The 16,203-nt window shown below is 37.2% G+C and overlaps 2 pseudogenes across 1 annotated transcript; both read right to left on the bottom strand.

Moving 5' to 3' along the window:
• Positions 1–5,975: 5,975 nt before the first annotated feature.
• LOC149261732 (ABC transporter C family member 10-like) lies at positions 5,976–15,489 on the bottom strand (annotated as a pseudogene). Its single transcript, XR_016248488.1, has 6 exons — positions 15,361–15,489; positions 8,059–8,664; positions 7,767–7,931; positions 7,369–7,663; positions 7,047–7,261; positions 5,976–6,950 (listed from the first exon to the last, which is right to left on the bottom strand). The product of XR_016248488.1 is annotated as an ABC transporter C family member 10-like (transcript).
• Positions 10,445–12,216, bottom strand: LOC149261733 (uncharacterized; annotated as a pseudogene).
• Positions 15,490–16,203: the final 714 nt, after the last annotated feature.

Consider the following 16,203-nt stretch of genomic DNA (forward strand, 5'->3'; position numbering starts at 1 on the left):
GTTGGGGACATGCAAAGAAAAATAGAGAAAGAGCAGACCGCTATGATACCACTAATCCGAATTTAAACATGAATGAAACAACTTACAAATATAATCATAAACACAGAGATGCAGTGGAAAAACACTTCATTTCATTAATACAAAAATACTGAACTATGCTTACAGACAGAATGGAAATAAGATAGCTCAAGTGATGGTAGATTATTTCTGAGAAGAGATGTGGTGGTTACTTGCCTTTGAACTATGTTACAATGAGGCTCAAGGGCCTATTTATTATTGGAAAACATGAAAAAACCCTAAACAACCAAAACCCTAACCCCATGAGATGTAACACCAAGAGTTTGTGGGCCCTGTTGGGGTTAAATGGGCAACCAACTTTCGGGGGTCATAACTTGGTCATATTATCTTCGTTTGGCACGTACGATACCTTGTTGGAAAAGTCTATCTGCATACTCTAGGTTTCGCTACAGGCCCTTTTTAATAGCCATTGACCTGCTGCGGACCCAAAAAAACATCGTTTAAGGGGTCAAAATTACTTCGGAAGTTTAGGACCCGAAAAATTGCTAAAAATAGTATATGCTGAAATGAACAAGAAAACAGATGAAACTCACTGGGGGGGCCTAGGTGAAATAGGCGGGTGGCCACCAATATCCACCTGGATCATTGCACTTTTTACATTTTATTATGAGTTTCATCTTGTTCTCTAGACTCATTTTGAGACACCAACCAAACTTATCTTGGGATTATCAAACCTAAATAGAGAAGCATAATTGATGCTTTTTAGGATATTGTATGTATGTTATGTTATTAGAATACAAGAAGGAAATTGATGAGACAATTAGGATTCTAAACTAAAACAATTAGGATGATAATACAACATATATAAGACAAGTATGTGACACCTAGGATAAAAAAATAATGCAAGTAGGATGCAATGAAGATGCTAGCTAGACACTAAGGAGACCCTGATACCTTAATAAGATGGAATTGTGATGTAAAGTATGGTCGCAAGTACAATCAAGAAACAATAAATGTAATCTAAGGACACAAATGATATGCTACAAAGATACTAATGTGGATATTAAAAGGATGCATATTACATCAACAAAACATGATATTTCAAGTTTGAAGACTGGCAAGATTCAAAACTTGATTCCAAAAGAGATAAAAAAGCAACTCAAATAGTAAGAGAAAAGCTTTGTGTGTATGCATGAAATTCAATCATCATTTTTGTACCTGAAAATATGAATTGTACTTTCCATATGGCTAAATTTTTGAATCAAAGTTAAAATAAGTGTGGAAAACCTTAATTACAGAAATTTTGAGGTCTAAAATGGGTCTCCTAAGGAATATTATAAAATAATAAAATAAGATTTGATTACATCATCAAAATTGAGAAGTAAAAATTAAAAAACTATTTTTTCAACTGATCTCCCTATGATTTCACTGAAATTTTGAGCAATAACACTCATTCGATGCAAAATTTAATTTTTTAACGAAAGAGGACCCATGTTGCCTACTTTTGATGGATCACGTTAGACAAAAAATGAGAAATACATAAAAAAGCATGACTGCAATCACATTGGTCATTTATTTCTCATTATTCTTGTAGCAAAGTCCATCGAAAATATGCAAAATGGGTACTCTTTAGATAAAGAATTAAATTTTGCATCCAACAAGTGCTCCTGCTCGAAATTTGAGTACAATCGTAAAATAAGCTAAAAATATGAGTTGATTTTTTTTTTTTTACTCCAAAAATGGTGAATCCTCTCCCATGGTTGACATTATCATCTTGAATCCTATTGGTTCTTATAAAGTTGATTTTTGTTTACATTTTTGTTTTGACCGATTTTAGACCTCAAAATTTCTCTAATGATTTTGTACCAAAACATGGTTTTTCATCTAACTCTGGCTACGAACAACATTGAAGAAAATTTCCATTAACCATAAATTGAATGCTAGAATTCTTAAATAAATTTAAGGGTATACTAGGGTTAAGGTTTTGTCCTATGAAATCACCATAAGAAAAGTCAAAGAGAAATATTAGAGTAAGTAAGCACTTGATCTTGAAAAGGTTTCGTGGAATTTGGAAACCTAGTTTGGAGTGCTTGAAATGGAGAATATAATAGGAGATAATCTTGTACTTAGTGTGTTATAGTTTCTTGTTGTGGGTCTCTCATGGAGCACCAAGCTTTAGTTGAAAGAGATCCTTTGCTAGGAGCAGTTGGTGGCTAAGGGTTTTTTTAGGATGACCTATTTAGGGTTTGGAGAGTTCAACTTGTGATAGCGTACTAGGAGTTTAACATAGTAGAGATATAATAGTTTCTTGTTGTGGGTCTCTCATGGAGCACCAACCTTTAGTTGAAAGAGATCCTTTGCTAGGAGCAGTTGGTGGCTAAGGGTTTTTTTAGGATGACCTATTTAGGGTTTGGAGAGTTCAACTTGTGATAGCGTACTAGGAGTTTAACATAGTAGAGATATATTCATTATCCTTTCTCATGATGTGGTTATTCAGGTGAAGGGGTAAGAACACATCCTTTAAAGCAATATGGCTTTCAACTTATGAGTAGAAGAAGCATATGGTCCTGTTAAGAATCTAGGCATGCAAGTGATGAAGATATAAAGAAACAACTACATACACTTCTTAGAACCATCCCAAGCCCATTTGTCCAATAATCAGTGGGGTGATGTTGAAAAACACCATTATTGTTATTGGTGGTCTTATTGCCTTCCTACTCCCTTAGATATTACTCAAGAACACTATTCAATAATAAAATTTGCATCACAAATGAAAGAAGTAGTTGTCAAACATGGTCACCATGGTCAAACATGGACAACACGTTCAACCATAGTCGCCCATAATCAACTATGCTCAACAATAGTCAACCATGGTCAACATGGCCAACCATATTCATTTATAAAAATAATAGAATATTTGACAACCATGTTTATCCATATTTAACCATACACAAAGAAGCTCAACCATGGCTAAACATGGTCAACAAGTTCAACCATAGTCAACTATTGTCCAACTAGCTCAACAATGGTCATTATGGTTAACCATATTTAGCCATAGTCAACCATGGTCAACCATTGTCAGCCATAATTAATAAAGGTCACCCATGGTTAACCATGACCAACCCTCGTCAACCATAATAACCATAATCAACCATAATCAATTCTCATTAACCATGATCAATCCTCCCATACACAATCTATCAACTAAAGTGGTTAATATACTTAAATTAACAGTAACAATTATAATCCAAATTATCAAATTCAACCATTAAAAAACATTGATATTTCTGAAATATGTTAAATTTGGCAAAATAAAAAGTATTTGCAAGTTCTCAAATCCGTTAGATTCCGACGAAATTCAGTTCAAACGCTATTCATGTTGATATGCCTCTTTGGATCCTCAACGCCATATATTTTTGCAGCCAACTCTTGAAACAAACGCTATTCATGTGGATATGTCTATTTGAATCCTCGACGCCATATAATTTTTCAGCCAACTCTTCAAACAAATGAATTTTATCAGCGTTTTTGACAAAAGTGATTCATGAATAACCACGCAAAATGGACCCATAAAGAAAGCAATTCATGAATAACCCTCTTTACGATGATAAATTTGCAGCTTAGGAAATGACAATTGTGTTGGTACATTATTAACCCATTGGATTTTTTTGTTTGAACTTTTATTAATATTAATTTGTGGCTGATCAAAAAAATTTATTACACATTTTTTTAATATTTTATTTTATTTATTTTAATTTTGATTGGTTGATTTTTATTTTATAATGATAATAGGTATATAATAGTAAGAGTAATTTTATTTATGTATAGTTATTAATTTTTTATTTATATTTTGTGAGAATTGTGTAATGATAAGAAGAGCAATTTTTTCATACTATAATGCTATGTGGTATAGTTACTATAATAGAAATTTTCTGCAACAAAAAATATACTATGTGGTATAATATATCTTCTCATGCCCAGGGTTGTTAATAAAGATATTTGTTTCTATGCGAAAATATGATTTATTGAAATTTTAAAACTTAAAAAAATAGTACTATCCTAGTTTATTTATTTATCCATCAACAAATCTTCATTATTTTTTACTTTAATTTAGTTATATTTAAACTAAGCTACATGTACTAGCTACCATGTAACACTTATTCAAGAATGGCCTGGAGTATGCCGTAAAACTGCTTCTGCTTGGCTAAGAGCTCGTCTTCCTCGGACGTAAGGAAACAGGTTAACGGCCCAAGACCCAGAGGCATCTGGCAGGAGTGATGAGCCTGCTCCCTTACGGACCACCAGCGGGTTATTTCAGGTGGCGTGGTTTTCCTATCTAACTGTGATGAGTCAAACTGACATTCGCGGATAGCAGCCAGAGATGGTTGTCCTCACTGTTGGTTTTGACACCTGAGTTGATAGGTTTTTCCACCTAGGTGAAAAAAAAAAAAACACTTATTCAAGAATATGATTATCACAAAACACTTTTTAATAATTAAGTCAAACCAAACCAAATAAGATATAGATATATTTCCCTATAGATGAAGTTAATAGAATTATTGACTGTAACATATGTTATTTTATTAAGGAGAATAATAGATATGGACGAATTTTAATTAATTTTAATTACGAGAGAAATAAATAATAATAGAGTTTAATTAAATATATTAACCACTTTTATTTATTTACTTTTGTTTTTATTTATTTATTTTTGTTTGGTTGACGAGAGCTTCTAAATACCTATGTGACATAACTAGCAATTGTCCCAAAAGGTACAAAGAGAGGCCGATAGAATTATTAAATTGGAATTGTTGAATATTTCTAGAAGAGTTAATTGGTTTGTGTAAAACCTTGTTTTCTTGGACTGGATCATCGTGCAATTACTTTTCTTTAGATGTTTTGTTTATATCTATATTACAAGGAACACATTGAATGTCTTATTTTATTTCTGCTATCCTTACTAATATCCTTTCCGTGCTTTATCTTGATCAATTTGATGAAATATTCCATTATCCTTTGGTCAAAGTCCTCACCTACATATTAGTGTACATCCCGATAAGTTCAAAGCTCGAAACCCAACCAAAAAAGTCAATGATAACCACAGTGCACGTATTCAAATTCGTAATGTAAAACTGCCAGACAGAGTTCAGACAGATTACCTCAAAGATGGGTATCACCGTTTGTAGCCAAAACCTCAAAAACTCTGTTGTCAATAGTCAGAACACTGGCATCAAACGTGCCACCGCCAAGATCAGAAACAACAATATTTTCTCTCCACCCTTCTTGTCCAAGCCATAAGCTATTGCTGCAGCTGTGGGTTCGTTGATAATACTAGCTACATTCAAGCCAACAATTGCATTAATACAGACAAACATACAATTAATTTTTACAAACTCAGAAGCCCTCCTACCTCTCTATTTGCCCTCATTTCCATTATCTTGGCAGTCTCCCCTAATTACATCTGTCCCTATTTCTAGAAGCTATTTCCACCTAATCCTAACAAATTTGCTACATCTGTCCCTTAAGGACACCCTGGCATAACTTCCTAACTAACCAGATTCCCTAAATCAAAATATCACAAAGAGAAGAAGAATTCTGCTCTAAGTGGAGGAAAAAATATCTAATATGATGCTCGTGCATAAAAAATGCAGGTTACAATAAGGATGAGCCAATTGTAAATAAATGGCTTTACAATGAGATCTTATCTGACAAGAAAATACATCAATTTAGCGACCATCAACATAAGGTCACTAATGGTACAATTAGCCCATCATCTAAGGATTAAAGCATCGAGCGAAGATCTTATGGTCGAGGAGGAGAGATCGAAAGGTTATTCATTATTGGTTGTTGCATGAAGAAGAGCATTTGATGTGTGGGACCAATACTCTGTCACCAGCCTCCTGAATAACAATCCTTCTCCCTCCATCAGTTTCAATGGATGATCACACTCCACCATCTCACCTGCATGAATTCAAGATCATAATAGTTCAAATTAGATACAGGTGAATAGATCTACTTTCAGTACCGTCCATTTCCTCGAGTACAACAAATTCAGATGAAACCAATCCATGCATACAACACAAAGATAAGATAGAATGATAGGGCCTTACCATCACTGATGGCAACAACCATGTCACTGTCTATAACAGTAGGTATCCTGTGTGCAACAGTAATTACAGTGCAACCTGCAAATTCCTTTCTAATTATTGTTTGGAGAATGGCATATGTAGCATAATCTATTGATGTTGTTGCTTCATCTAGAACAAGTATTCGACTTTTCCTTAGCAATGCACGTCCCAAACAAAACAATTGTCTTTGCCCAACACTCCAATTCTCTCCATCACTCCCCACTGCATTTTATTGATCTTTTAGAGCGACGAAAAACTTCCAAATCTAACAGCCAAATTCATGGCCATGTCAAAGAATTTTATTGCATTCAAAAATATATATTTACTACAAAAATAACCTGGTGCATCTAAGCCATCCACCTTCCCTCTTACAATGTCTCCAAGTTGACACTTGTTCAGAACCTTAATCAAAGCAGAAAATAAATTCATGGCATTATTTATTTTTTCATTCTACATATGATAAACTCAGTTAGAGATTATGTTGAATAGAATTTACATACTTCCCAAATTGTTAACTCTGAGTGCTCAGATAATGGATCTAGGTTGAAGCGAATAGTTCCATGAAAAAGAGTTGGCTCTTGGGGAATAATCCCAAGGCGTGACCGCAAATCATGAAGCCCAATAGAGGTAATATCCAAACCATCTATGGATTCTACTCCCTGCAGGTTCAACTAATCGAAAAATAGCACTAATGAGAGTGGTTTTCCCACTTCCCGTTCGGCCAACAATCCCAATCTTTTGCCCTCCTTCAAATGCACATGTAATGCGTCGTAAAACAAGGGGACCGTTGGATCTATATCTAATCTGCACACGTATCAAATATATTTGATTGAAAACATCATTAACCATTCAAATTTATAATTTGAACAGTCATCTTTTTAGAAAACACAACTTAGATACCTTCAAGTCATGTAACTCCACCTTCCCATGCGAAGGCCAATTATCTGATGGTCTGTGATATTCTATAACGGCTGGTGCCTCACTAGGAATGTGCATATACTGTTTGATGCGTTCTACAGAAACAATGTAGTTTGCAAGTGTACATTGGTTTTGAATACTTTTAACCAACGATATGTTCAATGATAGACCATAAGATAGGGCCATCCCAACGAAACCTGCACCAGTTCAATTTGTTAGGCATGATTAACTTATATACAAAAGTGTCCAGTAATAGCAGAAATCTCCCACAGTTGACATTTAGTTTCATTGTTCAACTTCATACCAGGATTGAAGCTGCCCTTTGGGAGTAGAACCATAGCAAGAGCAGAGGAGCAAATAACAGTTGCATTTAACATCTCTAGACGCTGGATCAACCATTCATTTGCTGAGAAACCGTAGAAAAAGGGGCTCGAATTTTTGTCAATAAGGTCTAAGTTCTTCTTGAAGAACTGATCCTCAACCCTGAAAGCCCTAATGGTCATTGTTCCTGCTATGGACTCGCCAAAATGATTTGCAATAGGTGATTTCGTTGTACCATTCAGTCTCATCAATTCTTTAGCAAAAGAAAAATAGTATTTCTGATTAAATTGAACAAACAAAAAATCAGTTATAATTTCTCTCACAATATTGGCAGTCAAGTAAAGAGTCTTCTCAAGAAACTTGTGTGAATTAGCGATTTACCTGGAGTCGAAAGGCCAAATAAATCAATGGAATGGCTGCAAACAAAACTTGCCATGTCACAACAGCCACAACTCCAAGACTGCTGTAAGCAATCATGGTAGATGACATGCACATGACAAAGCTGAAAGGAATGTCTACGTCAAGAATGCTGAAATCTGAAGAAACCTGGAAAAGGAGGTCGACAAGATAAATGTCAGTAGCTTTCTACCCTCATGTATGTTAAATTTCACTTTTTGTCAAAGACTTAATTACGTAAAGAATGAAGCCTATCGTAATTACGTAAATGACTTACTCTGCTGAGAACTCTTCCCAATGGAGTTGCATCAAAGAATGCCATCGGTGCTCGGAATAAAGAAGTCAGAAGCTCAGAAAAGAAGGATTTTGATGCCTTAAGCCCCAAAAGAACGGTGAAAAGTGACCGAAGGAATAGGAAAAATATAGATGTGAACCGAATGGCTGAGTACACTATTATTAACCTTAATACACCGATTTGAGGACTTTGCAACTTAGCAGCCATCCAAGTATTTCCTAAAATCTGCCCAATCAAGAATATAAGATGACCAAGACCAGCACATACACAATATAAGAAACCTTTATTCTGTTTCAAATAGTCAATGTATGGCTTCAGACCGGTGTCCCCAACTTCCTTCTCTTCCCTTTTAACTAGCTGATCCCCGTTAGAAGCTATATTTGAAATCAGTTTTTCTGTCTGTGACTTGCTGCTTTGAATATCTCTCTCTTCCTTGACAGGTTCATCTTTTGTGGATGGCTTTGTCGCTGCTGATTCATTGGAACCAACAGTGTTCTTGTTTGCATTCACAAGGTCCCTAAATGCCTCACTTGAGAATAACAGTTCCTGATATTGCCTGGCTTGATGAATCTCACCGTCCAACATCAGCTGCAAAAGAGAGAAACTTCAGTGTAGAAATTTAAAAAAGAGGTCAAAACTATTAGCATTAAATTATATATCAAAGTTGCAGAAATTTTTTTAATGTGCCATCCATCAGAAAACTTTGCCAAAAGATGTTTACAAGCAAGCAAACAGCTTCCACATGACTAGGATAACTGTTTACTAGCCATAATAGCATCAAATGCCGGGAGAAAATCGACTTGGTGTGTTACAAGAATTACTGTCTTTTTTTACAGTGCTCCCGTTATATATTCCTACACATCAAAATATGTCTATTAGGAAGCTAAGAAAAACGAAAAGCATTGCTATAGAAAGCTGCAACACACAAAATTAGCACCAGCTACATAATAATTTCAAAACCTTTTATATCAAAAGGAAATGACCATATTAACCTTAAACAAGCTAGTAGCAGTATGAGCATCAACAACACTGAAAGGATCATCCAAAAGATAAATACCAGAATCTTGATATAAAGCACGGGCAAGCTGTATCCGCTGTTTCTGGCCACCACTGAGATTGACAGCTCTTTCTCCTATTTCAGTCAGATCACCAAAGGAAAAATTCAGGAGATATTTGTACAGCGAAGACTTTAAGATAACCGCCTGATATTTCTGCTCCTCCTTGTGGGGTCCGAATAATATGTTGTCTCGTACCGTTCCTGTTTGAATCCATGCAGTCTGAGAAACATATGCGAGGGTGCCACAGACTTGCAATTGCAGAGGCAGGGCTGAGTACAATGAGAAAAAAAAACACCAATTTAAATGGTTGATAATATTAGGTTAAACTCGGCAATTCCAACGAGCTCCTCGCTGAGCCACTTCCGATTCGAAGGCGGCGTAAGCAAGCTGGCATACTGTTGGAGATCCCTGGTATCCTTGTGCATACTCTTGGCAGCCTTCTTCCTGGCCAGCGCAAATACGAAAGCATCCATACCATCCTCATTAATATAAACCTCGATATTGACCTCATCCTTACAAGGCACTATAGAATTATACATCCTCGAGATCAGATCATGTCTGCTCTGAAGCTCCATGGTCGCCAACAAGCCCTGGCACTATCGGCGCCCGCTGGCATAAAACTTGAAGACAATCTGTACTTTCAGCAGCAGGGGAGTATCGTTTCCATCCCCAGTACCTAATAGATTAAAATTTTTCTCAAATATCCTGTCCTTCGTTGCAAATTGCGCCGCCTAGGCTAGGGCGATCTGCTCGTTTTGCCGTCGTTGACAGCAAAGGCGATCAGGAAAGTGATGCAGAAGAACTCTATGTAGTTTTTGCATAACAGGGCCAGGTTCAATGCACAGTAGAATTCGGAGGTGAAAAGAAGACAACTCAACCAATATTTGGAAAAAGTAGTGAAAGTGCAGTGCATGCTTGCCACATGACACTTCAAATCAACGGTTGAAAGTGTCTCACTTGATCCAACGGAGGAGAGTGAAAGTGTTGACAATTGTTGATGCATAGGAAGGCCTATCGGCCTAATTAACGAGATTTTTTTGCGCTAAATTGGAAAAAAAATCCAATTTGTTTAATTAAATATATTAACCAAAAAAATCCAATTTGTTTAATTAAATATATTAGCCAAAAGTATAATTAAATAAATAAAAATATATTAACCAAATTTATTTAGTTGGGTTCTTTCGCTAAATTGGAAATAAATTCCAAAACAAATTGGAATTCAAACTGGATCACAATGATTTAAATCTATACTATAAATTCAGTAAGATCGTTACTAACATGAAAAAAACAAAATTAAAACTCCTCTCAGCATGAGGTTTACCCGATGTGGCTATGGAACATTGTTCATTATCGTGCTACAGCTAAACGAAAGAGATCTGAAACATCCACCACTCATCGGGGACAGCGTTCACTACTCGAGCAAAGCAAGATTCAGCCCGCGCTGCAACGTTATGTATTTTCCATGTGAACTTGGCTTAGAGTGACAATATCTCTGCATCTTCCGGGCTTGGCAACATTGCCCTTCGGTAGTATTCCTCTGTTTCCACAATATCATGTTGCACCTAGTCCATATAATATATGAAACCCCATAATTAAATCAAACTCGATATCCCAAAATCCACTGGAGAATCAATATGCGGAAATCATAAAATTACAATTTCATTTCTAAAGCAGAGAACCGGTGAAATTACCTCATGCAGAAACCTGACATGGTTGAGTAGTTGATTGGCAGGATTTGCTTCCAACATACTTTGATCATACATATCTGTGCTGTTCTTGAAATCTGAACTTCTGCTGCTTCACATTTTTCCTCCTTTTCATCCAATACCAGAGCCTCAACTTATATGCTCAGTCTCGGACACATGGGCAACTCTGCATCCTCTTGCAGTTCAGATTAATGGCACTCCATTTGGGCAATCTTCTAGAGTCCAATATTTATAATCTTTTTTCCTGGACACGAATGGAGAGTTCTTACGAAGGGTTTGTACATATGAATCTACAAGTTAACTCGTATTTCTGCTGGTGACCTGCACATTGTCTCCATCCAATTCTTTAGCCTTCGTACTCATCAGGCTAAAGGGTGCGAGATCGATGTCGAAGTCCAGTCGCTCTCTCATTGAATTTGAATTTGTTGAGCAGAGATTGAATTCTCTACTGAGTTTTCGAAGACATGCAATATATAATTTCCTCACCTCATGCAGACTTGGGTGTGAAAGCGTCCAGGTATTCAGCCCTGTTAGGCTGCTAGCTTCTGCAGATTCAGGGTCTCTCCAGACAGAGGCTGTAAAATTACCATCCAATAAGTAGAGGGTTCTTCTGCATCTGACGGAAGCCGGCGAGTAGTAGTTCCTTGGGCTCGACTGCCGTATAGCAGTTCCTGCCGGACACCCATGGCACGATCAACGGGCGCCGGAAACAGGTGTCATCCACTAATTTAAAAAATTAGTGGTATTTTATACAAAGTGGTTTGCATGATAAAGTTTTGTATAGCTTTGATATAAATATGCAGTATCTTTTAAATAAAAAAATAATATGATTATTTTGATTTTTTAGTAGTTTTTTAATGCCATAATTAGATTTTAGTAGGTCAGTTATTTAATGAGTCTATATAATTCTACTGATTTAATGTTTATTGGCAGGCTACATATTTATTGCTTATAAATAAATTTTGATAGATCAGTTATTTGGAATATATATAATTCTATTAACTTAATATTTTATTTTTTCTCAGTAAAACTATGCTAATATATTATGTACAGAAGACAAAATTTACATCATAACAAAACAGAGAGAACCAGGCTCTGGGAATATCATCCAGGAGCAGCTGAGGCCAATCAAAAGAGCTAGCCCACGCAGGGGCGCCAAACAGAGAATCTAAACCATCCAAAAGAGCTAGCCCACGCAGGGGCGCCGACCAGAAATCTGAATTATCCCACGCAGGGGAGACTGACATTATCCAGCCCATTAACGAAGTTTCTAGGACACAAACAAAAAGCACTGATGCCAAAACTAAGCTAATACAGACAGCATTAGAGACCAGAAGACCAGACAGAAGAGCCATGTAAACCTTGAGCTCGGGCATCGCTATTCGTCCATTTGCACCTCCTCTACCCGGCACCAACCGTAAGCCTCCCTTTCAGCAGCAGTGGGGGCAGTGTCTTCTGCTTCGCTGGTCCTCGCCCTCTGATCCAGCATGCTTTTCGAGACATTCTCCAGGTCTGAGGCAGGATCCTTTACTTCTTTCTCCGGGCCAGTATCAGGATCCTTTGCTTCTTGCACCTTGCTGTCAGCTTTCCCCTGCCCATGTTCATCCAGAGAGTCATTGTCTTCCTGGGAATTTTCAATGAACAGGACCGAAACGTGCGCACTAATCTGGGGGCTGTTCATGGAACTGCTAAAGTTGAAAATAGCAGAGCCGAAGGCGGGCAAGGAAGCCGAGCTCGATGCACCAGCGTCCATGAATTGACTTGAATGAAGGGGATTAGCTCCAGTGGAGCGAATGTTATGGCAATGACAACAGTGGGCGGAAGTATCAGCAACGTGACTGCGAGAGGTTCCTCCCCTGGAAGTGCCTCGACGGCTAAGCATACGCTGTCGAGGTCTCACCATCCTTACAGGGGTCGAGGAGAGGAAATTCAAACAGACCACAGAATAATCCAAACAGACAGCGTGAGGAACAGACTGCGGAATAACCCAAACAGACAGCGAGACGATCCCAGCGGAGACGGAGAGGCAGGGCATCTGAGATTGCAGAGACCTGCCAGAAGGAAGAACCAGCAACATTCCCTGACCTGACGCAGCGACATGGTTTATAGCCTCAGCTACCTCACCTTGGAACGCGCCCGCCATAACTGCAACCTCCACTTGAGCCGAATATCCGTACAGGACATTTACTATGCTCTGCTGCATAGACTTATACCAGCTACCTATAACGCCTGTGCCAGCATTAGCTCCGACGTCTGCCACGCGATGGCATATGACCAGCATGTGACCTGCAACACACTCCCGTCCCATCCTAACTAACACCCGCATCCAGGGTATTAATTTAATATTTATTAACAAGTTATATATTTATTATTTATAAATAAAATTTTTAAACATTAATTATACAATAATAAACATATACAATCCCACTAGTTTAATACCTATTAGCAAACCATATACAATAATAAACATATACAATCCCACTAGTTTAATACCTATTAGCAAACCATATATTTGTTGACCAGAATATACATCGTTGTAAAATGCTGTTTTTAAATAATTTAGGGATAGTAGCATCTGTGTGACACAATGATATTATAGAAATCATATTTTTAATTCCGTCTCACGAAATTTAATTTTGTATAATGTAAATTTATAATCAAATACCCTCGAATGGTGTCTTTACAATGGATAGATTAATTTGATTCTGGTTCCTTTTTTTTTTTTTCCGAAGGTGGCAAAACCTATCAAACTCAGGTGTCAAACCAACAGTGAGGACAGCCATCTCTGGCTGCTATCCGCGAATGTCGGTTTGACTCATCACTGTTATCAAGGAAAACCACGCCACCTGGAATAACCCGCTGGTGGTCCGTAAGGGAGCAGGCTTTCACTCCTGCCAGATGCCTCTGGGTCTTGGGCCGTTAACCTGTTTCCTTACGTCCGAGGAAGACGAGCTCTTAGCCAAGCAGAAGCAGTTTTACGGCATACTCCAGGCCATTTGATTCTGGTTCCTACCGGGACCAGCTTTCCTTTTGTTTTCAATTTTTTCATTTAAATGGTTTCTAATTATTTATAAATTTCCCGCATCGGCCAATGGCCTTGGGATCCTTTAAAATCGAGTTATATTGGGAAAACAAAATCATGATTACAAAGTATGTAAAAATAAAGGTAATTAATTTGACAGGGATTTATTGAAATCACAAATTTGATTGGTGAATTTTTCACAATAAAAGTGCTTGTGCGCCAGGAGTTGAAGTATAATTTATTACTGGGAATTTTTGGAAAGTTTTTATGCTTATTTTCTGATCTAATTTGTAATTAATCTGGCAGGGATTAATCTGGTGAATTTTTCACAATAGAACTGTCCCAGGAGTTTTAGGTATATTGGGATTTTTTGGAAAGTTTTTAAGTTTATTTTCTGATCTAATTTGTAATTAATCTGGCAGGGATTTATTGAAATCAAAAGTTTGACGAGTGAATTCTTCAGAATAGAAATGCCCCAAAAGTTTTTGAGATCGCTGAATCCATATATACAGTAAAAAAACTAATTTAAACAATACAAATCAAGATTTGACCACCACATCTAAACTCAAAAAAAAAATAAACTACTCTAACCTATTATATAAAATTTATTTTATATAAAAAATAAACATATTTCTTAAATACAAAACGCGGTTTCTTGGCCAGACGACAATAAGATTTCACACCGACGCTAATCATTATTTGACAGACTCGCACGTTTTTCTCGCAGGTCTGCGAGTCTTTCACTCAACACAAGTTCAACACATCATCAGCTAAGGGTCAATTCAAGGGGGATTTGTAACAGAAAAGAAATCAGCTGCAAGGGCAGAATGGCACTCATGCACAGAGTCGCGATTCATGGCTAGTCTTTTGCAAAGCAGATTCCAATTAAACCCAGAGGTCACGATCTGAGATGGAAAATGATTTTCCGGAAAACACGAAGCAATATTATTATATTAGGGACAAAATAGTCTGGAAAAGGGAGATATCTGTAAAATGGACCATTTGTTTTGCCCTAGGCGACCATTTCACCTTATGCTCGGAACAACGTCACGAGAAGGACTTCTTTTCTGAGGAATAAGGCAAATGATCGTGGTTTCTTTGTGTTCAAATAAATTGTGGATTGGAATGTAATTTTCAACCATAATTATTCCGTAAACATGATATAAGGCCTCCAGAGTCCAGATATACGCATTATTAATAGTTCTGTAACGCAAACAAAGCATACCATAGAAATAACAGAGTGGATTGCTTTCTTCATTCGAACCCCTTTAAATCTCAAAATTTAATGACTAAATTGAGTAATGGTTTCATTGTGTGCATGCTTACATTTTCTCTTGTTCTATCCAACCAACAAGGAACTCATTTCGTCATAATAATAGATGAGGTTCAAACCTATGTACACCTTAATTGCCTAAAGTAATAAAGGGAACGTATATATATTTTGAACAGAAATTTGTTAAAAACTTACAAGAAAGAAATATGTTCGAGAAGTAACTACCTTGTCAAATTCTGCATACAAATTTTCGATGACAACTGATTTTCCATGTGATAAGTGAAAAGTATTTAACAAAACCCCATAGGGCCTGTAAACAAATACTTCATTGGATTGGGCAACTCCATTCTTGTTTCGTTTATGTTAGGGAGAAGAAAAGCAATCCATGAATTGCTCGGCGCCCTGAGCCGCAACGGTGAGGAATCTCTCTGCATTTCTGCGGAGGCATTCCTTCTTACGCTTCTGCCGGATGCGCATGAGGAGAACGGTCGCGTCCAGGGGCTCCTTTAAAAACAGGCACTCGGTCACCTCCATCGTTCCACCACTCTTTTCCTCCTCTTGTATTCCTTTTTCTTCTTCTGATATCTTATGCTTCGCCAGAACATGAGTAAACTCAGCAGGAGATGCCATATTGGTACGTTGCCACTTCAAAGTCTTGAAAGCAAATCAGAGTTTGTGTGTGCGCGATTTCGACCCCGGGACCTTGGCTTGCAATTAACTGCGTGTAAGAAAAAGAGCGTGTGATAAGGCGCGTGATATCACGACTCTGTCGGAGTATTGCAACTTGGAAGGGCAAAACAGACTGCTGCCCGCACTAGTAAATGGTTTTGCATTTATTTATTTACTTCATTTCAAAACCCGATATTATCTCGTATAGTACAAGTGGTAGCATGTACTTTTTTAGTTTATTATTATTTCCGTACTTTAAAATCCTATCTTTAGGTCTCTGCTCTGCTTTTTCGAGTTGAAAGCGACCCGCCTGCAGGACGCATCTGACAATGGCTGACACATGATGAGATTTGTTCATTTAAATGAAATCCGTGTGCAGAGGAGAATGTAAGCGGGCAG

Source organism: Pinus tabuliformis, chromosome 6, assembly GCF_031772625.1.
Source record: "Pinus tabuliformis cultivar Carrire ecotype Pingquan chromosome 6, CPIR1, whole genome shotgun sequence".
Taxonomy (NCBI): Eukaryota; Viridiplantae; Streptophyta; class Pinopsida; order Pinales; family Pinaceae; genus Pinus; species Pinus tabuliformis.